The sequence below is a fragment of the Argiope bruennichi genome, chromosome 6 (genome assembly GCF_947563725.1).
Source record: "Argiope bruennichi chromosome 6, qqArgBrue1.1, whole genome shotgun sequence".
Taxonomy (NCBI): Eukaryota; Metazoa; Arthropoda; class Arachnida; order Araneae; family Araneidae; genus Argiope; species Argiope bruennichi.
Genome location: NC_079156.1, coordinates 8,613,465 through 8,625,677, shown reverse-complemented (window position 1 = coordinate 8,625,677; position 12,213 = coordinate 8,613,465). Strand labels below are relative to the sequence as shown.

Sequence of the window (12,213 nt, the reverse complement as noted above, 5' to 3'; positions counted from 1 at the left end):
CTGACGTCAATATCCGGTAGGTTTCCCGTGATTCTTCTGACTGATACTTTGTTCATTTCGTTGTTTTCCCGCTTTATTTTAGTGTGAAATCTTAACAATATTGTTTTGCGTTCCTCTCGCCACTAGTTTTGTGGATTATAAAATGCCGTTTACTTGTTGTGTACAGAAAATTATAAACTGGGCCTAAAATTTCAGTTTTTAATTTCCCAAAAGATGGGAATCTGCGAAAACGGTGGATTGCAGCCATTCACAGAAAGGATTTTGAACCCAGCAAAAACAGCAAGGTATATAAACTATTTCGTCAGTATTATTAATATATTCTTCAAATACCCGTTTCATGATATAATGTAAGAATAGTGCTAACTTCTTATTTTCTTTAAAAATGAGATATCGAAATCGGTCTGAATTTTTAAAACAGAATCTAGTGCAAATGAGATTTTCTTTATTAATTTTATTATTATTATTATTTGTTTATTATGATTATTAATTCATTTTTGCTCTGTTTGACTGTTGATTCTTTAATATCATTTATTGCTGTATGTTTATTTTATATAATATACAGTGGCTCAAACAATTGAGAGTACACTTTACTTTTACTTGATAAATCCGATTTCCAATATAAATTACAGATTACCGAGAAATGAAAACATGTTTTTATTTTCACCTATAACAAATGGTTTAATTTAGAGTAAAAATAAAGAAAAATCAACTAAAAAAATTCTAAATTGAAAAATTTAAGAAGCATTTAAAATGAACATATGCAGATTTTTGCCTCAAAAAATTGAGAGTGCACTAATGAAATTTTTGCAATATCTCGCATAGAAACATTGTTAAGTTGCCTGTCTTTTGGCTCCTGTAATGGCATCTAAACGTCATGGTAGTGATTCGACCAATTTTTGGCGGTATCTGAAGATATTTTATCCAATTTTTCTTGCAACATTTATTTTAAATGGATTTTGTTTCTAATTTTATGTTTTTGAACCACCTTTTCGAGTATGACCCATGAATATTCAATGGCAATGATGTTGGGGTACTGTTGTGGTGTGTGTAACTGCTATTTACAATGAAAAGACAGTATATTTTGATGTTGCGTGCACTTTGTTTCTAAGTGTGATATTGCAAAAATTTCATTGGTATACTCTCAATTTTTTGAGGCAAAAATCTGAGTACAGTTATTTAAAATGAAATTTTTCAGTGTAGAAGTTTTACGTTGATTTTTCTTTATTTTTACTCTAAATTAAAACATTTGTTATGGGTAAAAATAAAAACACTTGCTCTACTCGGTAATGTGTTATTTATATTGAAAGTCGGGTTTATCAAATAAAACTAATGTGTAGTCTCAATTTTTTTGAGCCACTGTACATGTATTTACCATTATCAAGTTTGAAATATTAATAATTTGGAATTAGGGCTAATGTACGTTTATAAGTAATGTGTTCAAGTGCACTATTGATGTAAATTAACTTCTTTTTTTCATTAAAACAATAATATTCAGATTCCTTTCTCTTTGATCATAAATATTACAATTTTATTTACTACAATCCACTTTATAGTCCACCTCACGATTGTTGGCGTTCGACTTCAGACGAGTCCACTTCAAAACCGGTTGGAAACAAGACGAGCCAAGGTTGCTATAATAATGCGTTGGCGAAAGAAGTTTCCTTCGTGAAGCGTCATTGTTTGTTTACGATTTTATGATTGGCTTTGCGAGTGCCTTGCGTTTATTGGTGCTTTTCCGACTTCTTATATTTCTAATCTAAATCCATCTAAATATCAGTGCCATAATGCCTGGGAATCGCATTGTTTCCAAAGAAAGAAAAATAGTTATGAATGTTTTGATGTATTTTGAAAATGAATGTTCTCAAAACGAATTAAGTATCTCAATTCGTCAACGGATCAAAAGAGCTGCAGAAGCAACCGGTGTTTCGACTAGAACACCTTAAAATGGAACATTCATCAGCTTTGTGGCTTTTTTTTTTTTTTTGCATGATTTGTATCCTGGTTTTTCAGTATATATAATTTTCTCTATTGACGGTTCTTATGATGCTTAAATATTATAGATTGTTAATATTCAAATTAGAAATTCTTTGTTTTTGATAGAATTAAGACAAAAATATCTCTGAAAAAATGATTTGGTTTGAAAGCTGATGCGTAATAACATGAAATTCCATCTGGCTAATGTAAAACTTGATTAAATAATATTGAATTTTATTATATAAGGCAATAAAGATTTTTCTAAAAATCAGAGAAGCAACAGCTTTTTCTTTCGATTAAATTATTTCAATAAAGTTGCAACACATTTTTTTTAAAACCTTGAATTACTTTTCGGAAGGAAGTAGTTGTGTATTTCACCGAATACTCGAGTATTTTACTGTTTTCTCTTAACAATGTAATCGTATTTATCTAAATGTCATCGATATTGCAGAATAAAATATCACGTTCGAGTTCCTTGAGGTATTTTGAAAATGAATGTTCTCAAAACGAATTAAGTATCCCAATTTGTCAACGGATCAAGAGAGCTGCAGTAGCGACCGGTGTTTCGACTAGAACACCTTAAAATTAAACATTCATCAGCTTTGTGGCTTTTTTTTTTTTTTTTGCAGGATTTGTATCCTGGTTTTTCAGTATATATAACTTTCTCTATTGACGGTTCTTATGATGCTTAAATATTATAGATTGTTAATATTCAAATTAGAAATTCTTTGTTTTTGATAGAATTAAGACAAAAATATCTCTGAAAAAATGATTTGGTTTGAAAGCTGATGCGTAATAACATGAAATTCCATCTGGCTAATGTAAAACTTGATTAAATAATATTGAATTTTATTATATAAGGCAATAAAGATTTTTCTAAAAATCGGAGAAGCAACAGCTTTTTCTTTCAATTAAATTATTTCAATAAAGTTGCAACACATTTTTTTTAAAACCTTGAATTACTTTTCGGAAGGAAGTAGTTGTGTATTTCACCAAATACTCGAGTATTTTACTGTTTTCTCTTAACAATGTAATCGTATTTATCTAAATGTCATCGATATTGCAGAATAAAATATCACGTTCGAGTTCCTTTTAAATATTACCGATTTGAAGCCAAATCTAGGGGGAGCGGTGTTACCCCTCATCCCCTCCTCTCACTAAGTTCCTGGGAATCTATATAAAGTCTGAAACTGCATATGCAAATACCAGCTATCTTGATTCATTATAGTAATGCTGAATTAACTTAATCATATGATAATTAATTAATTAAATCATAAGATAAATGATTGATTCAGCCATATAACTATAGTATTATTTCATTCGCCACGACTTTTTATTTTTACAAATATCGTATCATAGAAGCTAAAAAAAAAATTAACTCAATGCTTGAGACAAATCCCCCCGCTAATGCGCCAACTATGGAAACCTTGGTTTGCGGCTTGCTTTTTTGGCCCTCCCCATTTCCTGCTAATTCGATGTTTTCGACTCTACCGTCGAGCGCCAACAATACTGAGGTGGACTATACCTAGTTCCTTGTAAATTTTGTTTCCACTGTAAAACGAAAGTGAGCAGTGAGCATTATTTTGAATATGAACATTATGACTGTATTATTATAGAGTAAAGACTAAATTTAAATTAGTAAATAAAGAAATCAACCCTTAATTTATAAAATTAGTTTCAAAAGTTCTCAATTATATTTAAAAAGTCGTTTCTGTCTTTGCATTTCTCTTTAATTAATGTAATTTGCATATAATGCAGTTATGTCATAGCTATTGCTTTATTATTTGTTTTATTTATAATAATCCATCTTGCTAGTTTCTGTTCATTTTACCACAAAGTAAAACAAAAGTAAACAATGAATCAAATGTTTTGAATTTGTAGTTATGCTTTTGTTATTGTAGTTTCGAAGACTAGTTTTACATTTACTGAAATGATAAAGTCAGTGGTAACTAAAATAAAAACTATTTTATATTGCAGATGTGTGAGCTGCATTTTGTAGATGATTTTGTCAAAAAAGCTTATGGGTTGACACAAAAACAGGTAAAGTGCTTTCCGTATAATTTTTTGTGGATATGCAAATTATTGTCATGTTCCTAAGATCCAGAGAGATTGTCCTGAAGAAAAAGAGCAATCTGCTCTCATTCAGGCTATTGAGGACAGTATTAGAGAAAATGAAATATATGTAAAGTCCAGGTCATTTGGCTCTTTGAAAGAATTTCGTTTGAAGGTAAGTAATTTGGAGTTATCTAGTTTATGGACTGTAATTCGAAAGGATTCGTATTTACTTTTTGCAAAACTGATAGATTATCCTTGTCCTCAAATTAAGTATTCTATATTAATAAATGAAATATTGGAGTTAAATGTATTTTTCATGAATATTAAACGATTAAAAGTTGGATCGTATTCTTTTCCTTTTCAGTGTCGTAGTATTAATTTACTTTCCCATATTCTTTCAACTTGCATTAAAGTGCTTGAAAAAGAGTCAAAAGATGACGTTCTGAATTCTGTTAAAGATGTGCTTCAGGTCATGATGCATAATGGAGAGGGTATTTTTTCCAATTCATAGGTGAGCAATTATGTTTAAAAGAAATATGAAAGTTAACATGATGTTGGAGAGATGACCAGAGATGTTGGTGTTATGTACACTTTTGTATGACTTGGCTCCAAATGCATATCAATTTATTAGAAAAAATAGTAAACTTATTTTGCCCCAAACCCACAACAATTCAAAATCTATACTCATCACCAGGCATTAACCCTCAGTTAGAGCAAAATGACAAATACCTTTTAAATTATTTAAGTCGGAGGGTTATGTATTTATCTGATTTAGATAAAAAAAAGTTATATTACAGTTTGATGAAATTCACGTAAAACCATATGCTGATTATAAATCGGGGAACATTGTTGGTCTCTCAACGACCATGTCTTTATCTAGCAATATTTAGTGATTAATCTAATCATTTTTCTCTTTGCTCTGCCTGTACGTGAGACAAGTATATTAAATCTCTTGCACCTTTTATCTGCTTGTGGCGATAAGAATTTTTTTGTTCTTTCTTATATTATTAATCTATATTGTTCCATCATTTATTCATATTATTTAGTTTTGTTTTTTTTTTTACTTTACTTATCTTACTATTTAGAGTTAGTATCACTGAACATACCAATTAGGGTTAGCCAGGAAGCAAAAAGTTTATTTGTATTTGTAGTTTATATTATAAAATTTTATATTTAATTTGGCTAGTTGTTTTTTCCTTAGATTGATTAGGTCTTATTACTATCTATAATCTAAAAGACGTTAATTCCAATTTCCAGATTTATGCTAATTTAAGGATTTTTTTTTTTTTTTTTTAACATTTTGTTTGTACATTATTTCAATTTTCCTAATATCCTCATTATTCAGTGGTATATTGAACTTGATAGTTTTAAATTTATTTATGGTATCTAATAAAAATCTTGGAACATCTTCAGTGTATTGAATCTTATAATTTCTTTCTGTTTTGCTTTGTGCTTTTATGGCAGTTTATACAGAATTTTGTTACTATTACTAACTTTTGAAAGAATTCCATTTTATCTCACAGTTTTACAATGAGGGCTCTCTTTATTAGTGATTCCATGATCAAATACTTGAATAAGTATATATCTGTTGAATCACTTGACTTTCATTTGGACATTGTTTCCCATCCTGGTGAAATTATTGAAAGATGGTAAAAGTGAATTTTATTGTGCCCCTTGCTGCGCCAACAATGCCAAGTGGGTAATAAAGATGGCAGGCAAAATAAATACTTCCGCAGAACAATTACGGTTACCATTTCCCGCCATATAATTAGGACTTTTACTGATAAGTATTGTTGTAGTTTTTTTTTTCCTGACCACCCGGTGCCTTCTACAGATGCCGAAGGCATCGGGCAGAATTTTTTAACTTAAAAAAAAACAAAAAAAAAAAAAACATTCTACTGCTTTGCTAGCAGAGGGAGCGGGAATCTAGTAGCTTCGCTGGCACATTGAACATAAGGGCTGTGTGGATAATAGGAACAGTACATAACCAAAAGAAAAGAAAGAACAGAGAAAGAAGTAATCGGAACATTCTCCATACAAAATTTCAAATATCCTTTTCCCAACTTCATCAACTCGTAAAAAAATATATTCCACTCACCTTTCATCCATTCTGCCAGTTCAATATCAAACCATTCTCCATACAAAATTTCAAACAAGCATCCTTTCCTAACTTCATCAACTCCTAAAATATGTATATTGGCCTTCATCTATTCTGCATGTTTGAAATACTGTCTTCCATCCTATTTACCTGACATCCATTCTTGCATAATTGCCGACATAACGAATTACGAAGGGAACTAACCGTTTGAACACCAAAAGAATTACAAGAACTGCGAAGAATTCCATTGCAGCTGTCTTTTAAAGTGAGAATGCAGACAATTTCGTAAATTAAGAATTCAGACGATTTTTTAAAGCACATACTGACAATTAAAAATTGCAAAAGAATAAATATTTTCTGTTCGTATTCACATTAAAGAAAGAAAAAACATTTTTAATTTAAAATTTTTCATAATATAGTTGTAATTCATGTATAGCTCAACCATTGCAAAAAGTAGTAAACAAAACAGCATTAGGGTTGATGGAAGAGCGTTCCGATGGATTACCATATTGGTGACAAACTCGGGGGCACACTATTCTTCACTTTATCCTTGAAAGATTAGCTAAAAATATTTCTTTACACAAAAATTATGACTGGGTCTTAATGCATGTTGGCATAAATAATGCATCTTTGGATGCTATTGAAGTAATACTTCAAAAATATAGAGCTTTGGCCATATAGGTATTACTTCATAACTCAGGTGCAAGAATAATTTTCTTGAGTATTGTTCCAAGAGATTTTGATTTCCACAGAAAGGAGTATAAGGATTCAGTATCATTTACAGGTATTAAAGTATAAGATTCGAGCTATAAACTGTGCACTCAAAGAACTGTGTTATCAAATGTTTCTCTTTTGCAGTTCTTACCAGCCATCTCAGAAGAATTATCTTGCAAGAGATGCCATATAAATAAATGGGGTAATAAGCTGGTTGCAGATTGCTTTCTTGATGCATTTCAGTTGATATAGCATCTAAAAAGGTATGTATGAATACATTGTGTTTTATTTTTTTCACAGTGAGTTAAAAAATTCATGCAAGCCTGAAGTTGATAAATGATAATCGGTTTTTATTTTATTTTTATAGATTGAAAAGACTTGATTCAGTTTCCTTTATTGTCGTCTTTACCTACAGCATTTGTTTCTTCTGCTTGGCCAAAGCAAGAATCTGCTAGGCCAGTTTCCCAGCCAAAGCAAGAGACTGCAAGGTCGATTTCTACACCCATGCAACAGTCAGCTACTCTGCTCACAAAAGATATTTCTTTTCTGCCGTCTTCTACAAGTTATATTCAATTTGGACTTCCTGTGATGCCATGCATTCCATTCTATCAGTTTAATGAAAATGTATTTAGTAGTATTACTAAAAGATTTTGAAAATAAAGTCTCAACTTTCAATAGTAAATATTGAAATGAATGCCAAAATTTTATTGATTATCTTGTAAAAAATTATTCTGCTAGAAAAGCATTATGGGCTACCTGCTATAGACAGTTTCCACATGGTGACACCAATACAAATAATTACAGTGAATTGTTTCATAATCAGTTAAAAACTTTTTATTTTGAGCGTAAATTCAATAGACGCATAGATGAGCTAATTTCAACTCTTTTAAAGATGGAAACAGATATGCTTTTAAAGTATTCTTCTAATGCTGTAAATAATGTTCCATTAAAAACAGATATTTGTCTTTTATTAGATCATTGCTGTTTTAAATATGCTGATATTAATTGTGCAGTATTATGTAGTCATTTGTATGTGTGTTCTTGTGAAGACAATAGTAACCTTTGCAAGCATATTCATAAAGTATATTTATTGTATTCTGAAATAAAAAAATGCATAATATATGATTTTTATGCCATTGAAAATGAAAGAAATGCACAAGCAATTGACGCCCAAATCTTAAATTTGGAATTGAAAGATAATATTTCGTCTGAATGTTTTAACACAAAAGAAGCTGAATGCAAAAAATTATGCTCTGAGATTTTGGAATTAATTAAAATTCCTCGTATTCAAGAAACTATGCTAATTGATGTAGTAAATTGTTTAAATACTTCAGTATCTGGTATACGTGAGTTTTCAGTAGTAAAATGATCCTGCCTCAGGTGTATGTTGCTCCCAACATACCTCAGGTGTTTGTTGCTCCCAATCAAAAAAATTCCCTGCAGGTTAAATTTTTTAAAACTTCTCAAAGACATAAGAGGAAACAATCATTTCTTGAAAAAAGTGGGAAATGGCAAAGATTAAATTTTAAAAAATATTGATGAACCTGATAGTATTATAGAGCAGATTACATCTTTACAATCTTATCCTGCAGGAGAAATTTCTAAATGTTTTAGTCATGATGACAAAAGTAGTGATGATCCTGATGGTCATAAAAAGGAAATTACTGTTTTAAAATCTTATTCTGCTGGAGAAAATTCTGTATGTACTAGCCTTAATATATTTAATAAGATGAATGCAGGTAATCCTACTGCAACAATAATATCTATTAATAATATCAATCTTTCTTTTTATATATTAAAATCTTTCGATCCTTTTGTTACTCTGGAAGAAGATAATTATCTAATGTCTGTGCATCAAGCTTTAAAAAAGGTTGGCTATATGATTCTGTTATTGACGCTTTTCTTTTCTTATTAACTGAGAAATTCAGAAATTGTAAAGCAATAGAATCCTTGCACTCAATTTTAATTTTTAATCAAAAAGATATTCTTAAATTTTCTTGGATTCAAGAATTGCCAAATCTAGATTTATTAATTATCCCTGTCAATTTTTAAGTCTTATTGTGAAAATTTTAATTAACATTTTGATATTAATTTAAAAATAAATTTGATTAATTGTTAATCTTACTTAATGGGAATTATCCCTTATTTCTTCTAAATTTAAATACCATAAACAAATAATTCCCAATGGTTAATTTTAAATGGTTGTCTAGAGATTTCTAGCTTTCTCTACACTTAACTTTTAAGAAGTTCCTTTATTATTAGTTTCACAGAAAATTTAATGCAAGTTATGACTGCTATTCTCAGTGAGAATAGATAATTTTGGAAATGGATGGAAGCAATATACTATAAAACTTCATGATGGAAGCAATATACTAAAGATGACTTTTAATATAAATATATATGATTGTGTTACTTTAAATTGTTCTTGTCTCATTTTAATGGGTTTATTAAATGTTGTTTGTCATTTTGTGAATGTAATTTGAATTATATGAATAAAAACTGATTGTGACCAAAATAGTATATATTTTTATAAGAAAAACACTGTACACTGTAGGTTTTTTTTTTGTTTTTTTTTTGTTATTGTTGTATGTGCTTTGATTTATTTATTTTCTCCTGCCTTAAAATAAAGGAACAAATTCCCAATGGTTTAGCTGAAAAGGTTGTCCAGTCCTTTATGAAGAAAATATATATATATAGCATCAGGATAAATCCATTCAAAAAATAAAGCAGTAAGTGACAGCTAAGCAATAGAACATTTTCCAAGCTGTAGCTGTATTGTATATAAAAGTGACTATGGACCATTTGGATAATATCAGGGGTGTTTGTGCTCCGGGGAAACCCCGGAATTCCGGGGATTTTGAACTTCGTGTTACGTAAGCATGTTGCCCCGCCTCTCACTTGTAACGCCCTCTAGCGGTATATGTAAAAAACCGTCAGTCTTTGTAACATCATCGACCAAGCAGCATCGCCGAAAGGCAAGGCTCAAACCAACTCCCGAAAGCGGAGAAACAATAAAATCTTAAAAATACAAAAAAGGTCCGTCATCATTATCGAACCTCTCCATTCTGGTCCGTCGAGCCGGAGACGAATTAGCGAAACTATGGAGAAAAATAAAACTCAAAAAGCCAAAGAGTTAAATAGAATCCGTGGAAGGATAAAGGCGAAATTAACAAGTGTTAAAAAGTTTGTTGAAAGTTCAACGGTTGAAGAAGAAAATAAATTCATATTAAGCTGTCAACAAAAGCATGGAATTGTGGAAGAAATAAAAAATGAATTAGAAATTTTATTCAAGGATTATTTAGAAATCGACGAAGATGAAACGTTAAGCCAGAAGTGCGATCAAGAAATGTTGGATATCGAAGAAGAAAGAAACGAATTAGAGGTAAGTTTGAAATACTTACTCTCTAATTATAATGTTAAGGAAAATGTAATGCATAATATAAATGATCAAAATTCAAATTTGAACGCTTATATCAATCATATTCAATTAAAAACGAAACTTCCGGAAATTCCCTTACCGTTATTTTACGGAAAAATGGAAGAATTCAGTAATTTCAAAAATCAATTTATGTGTCTAATAAACGATAATACTGAATTAACGAATGATCAAAAGTTATTTTATTTAAAAGCTGCCCTCCGTGGTGAAGCTAAATATATAGAAACAAGTGATGATACATTTGAGTCACTGTTTGCTGCTCTCGAAGAACGCTTTGAAAATAAACAAGCAGTTGTTGATATTCACATTCGAAACATGCTAAAACTAGAAAAATTAAATTTTGAGTCTGCAAAAGGCTTACGAAATATCACAGACACAATAAATAAAAGTCTGAGAGGTTTAAAAAGTTTGAATTTAGAATGTAATGACTTAACAAATGCTATATTAGTAAATATAATATTAGAAAGACTTGACAAAGAGAGTAGAAAGGCATATGAAATGTCCATACAATCGAAACAAATACCTTCATTGAAGGAGCTCTTGCAATTTTTAGAATCAAGAGCGATGGTACTCGATCAATTAGGGAAATACCCTACTAGTAGCAAGTACCACAAGGAATTTCAAGGCGCAATAAATAAGCCAAACTTTCTTCTTAATGCGAATAAACTAAGTAATGCAAAGCCATGTATTTTATGTAAATTTGAACATCCTTTACAAAGATGCTCTGAATTTTTAAAATTGAGTGTTACTAAAAGAATCGAGCTTTTAGAAAAATATAACATTTGTAAGAACTGTTTAAAATTGCATAAGCCACCCTGCAAATCCACATTCCGCTGCCGAAGCTGTCAAAAATCAGGCCATAATTCTTTGATACATCTGGATCCTAAAAGTACGCGCCTTGCAGAGGTAACGCCCCCAGACGCGGGGGAGCAACTTTATGTAAGCAATGAACCGTCTGGCTCGTCGAGGTTCCCCCAAAAACTGACCCCTGAGGCTGAGACAGCGCTTGCAAGTAACTCGAAACTATCTTCAAACATTCTATGCACCGCGCAGTTATTTATTGAAGACGCATTTGGTCAAAAAATAAAAATAAAAGCCCTGTTGGATTCAGGGAGTTCGGTAAACATAATAACTGCAGATTTGGCCAATTCTTTAGATTTGAAGCAGGAAAAGGTTAATGCATCCATCTCTGGTATTAACGGAGGAGAATTCTTCGTTAAAAATAAATTAACCACTACCATTTTTAATGAAGACAATGATTTTTCCAGAACTGTATCATTTTTAATTATGCCTAAAATTACGCATTTAACTCCTTCTAAAGAAATTGATATCTCAAAAGTTAACTTCCCAAGTGAGATAAAACTTGCGGATGAGACTTTTCATATTCCTAGTGAAATTAATGCATTACTCGGATGCGAGTTGTTCTTTGATTTATTGAAGGCAGAAAAATTTAGATCATATGATAATTCACTCTTGTTACAAAACAGTGTGTTCGGATATTTAGTAACTGGAACAATCAACGGCAGAAATTCTCATTTCTTTTCTGGATTAATTTTTAAAAATGATAATCTGGAGGATTCTGTTAAAAAATTTTTTAACTTAGAATCTTTTCCTGGTGATAATACAGATGATTCAGTCGAATCAAAAACATATGAACAAACTTACTGTGAGGAACATTTTCTTTCCACTCATAAGAGGGATATTACCGGAAGGTATGTTGTTAAATTACCAATAGTTGAAGAAAAACGTTCTACACTAGGCGATTCAAAAGAAATAGCGGAAAGGCGTTTAAATTTACTTTGGGAAAGATTAGATAAAAATAAAACAATGTCAATACAATACAAGGCTTTCATGGATGAATATTTCCAGTTAAATCATATGGAAAGAATTTTAGATTCTCCTGAAATTGCCAATAGTGAACATTATATTCCTCATC

The 12,213-nt window shown here is 30.6% G+C and overlaps 1 long non-coding RNA gene across 2 annotated transcripts; it reads left to right on the top strand.

The window, feature by feature from the left end:
* The first annotated feature begins 26 nt into the window (after positions 1 to 26).
* Positions 27 to 9,345, top strand: LOC129972630 (uncharacterized). Of its 2 annotated transcripts, none has more exons than XR_008784880.1 (4): positions 27 to 284; positions 3,952 to 4,014; positions 6,986 to 7,104; positions 7,209 to 9,345. It is a non-coding gene; the product is annotated as an uncharacterized LOC129972630 (long non-coding RNA). The 2 variants fall into 2 exon arrangements; XR_008784881.1 differs by having other exon boundaries at positions 3,952 to 4,201.
* Positions 9,346 to 12,213: the final 2,868 nt, after the last annotated feature.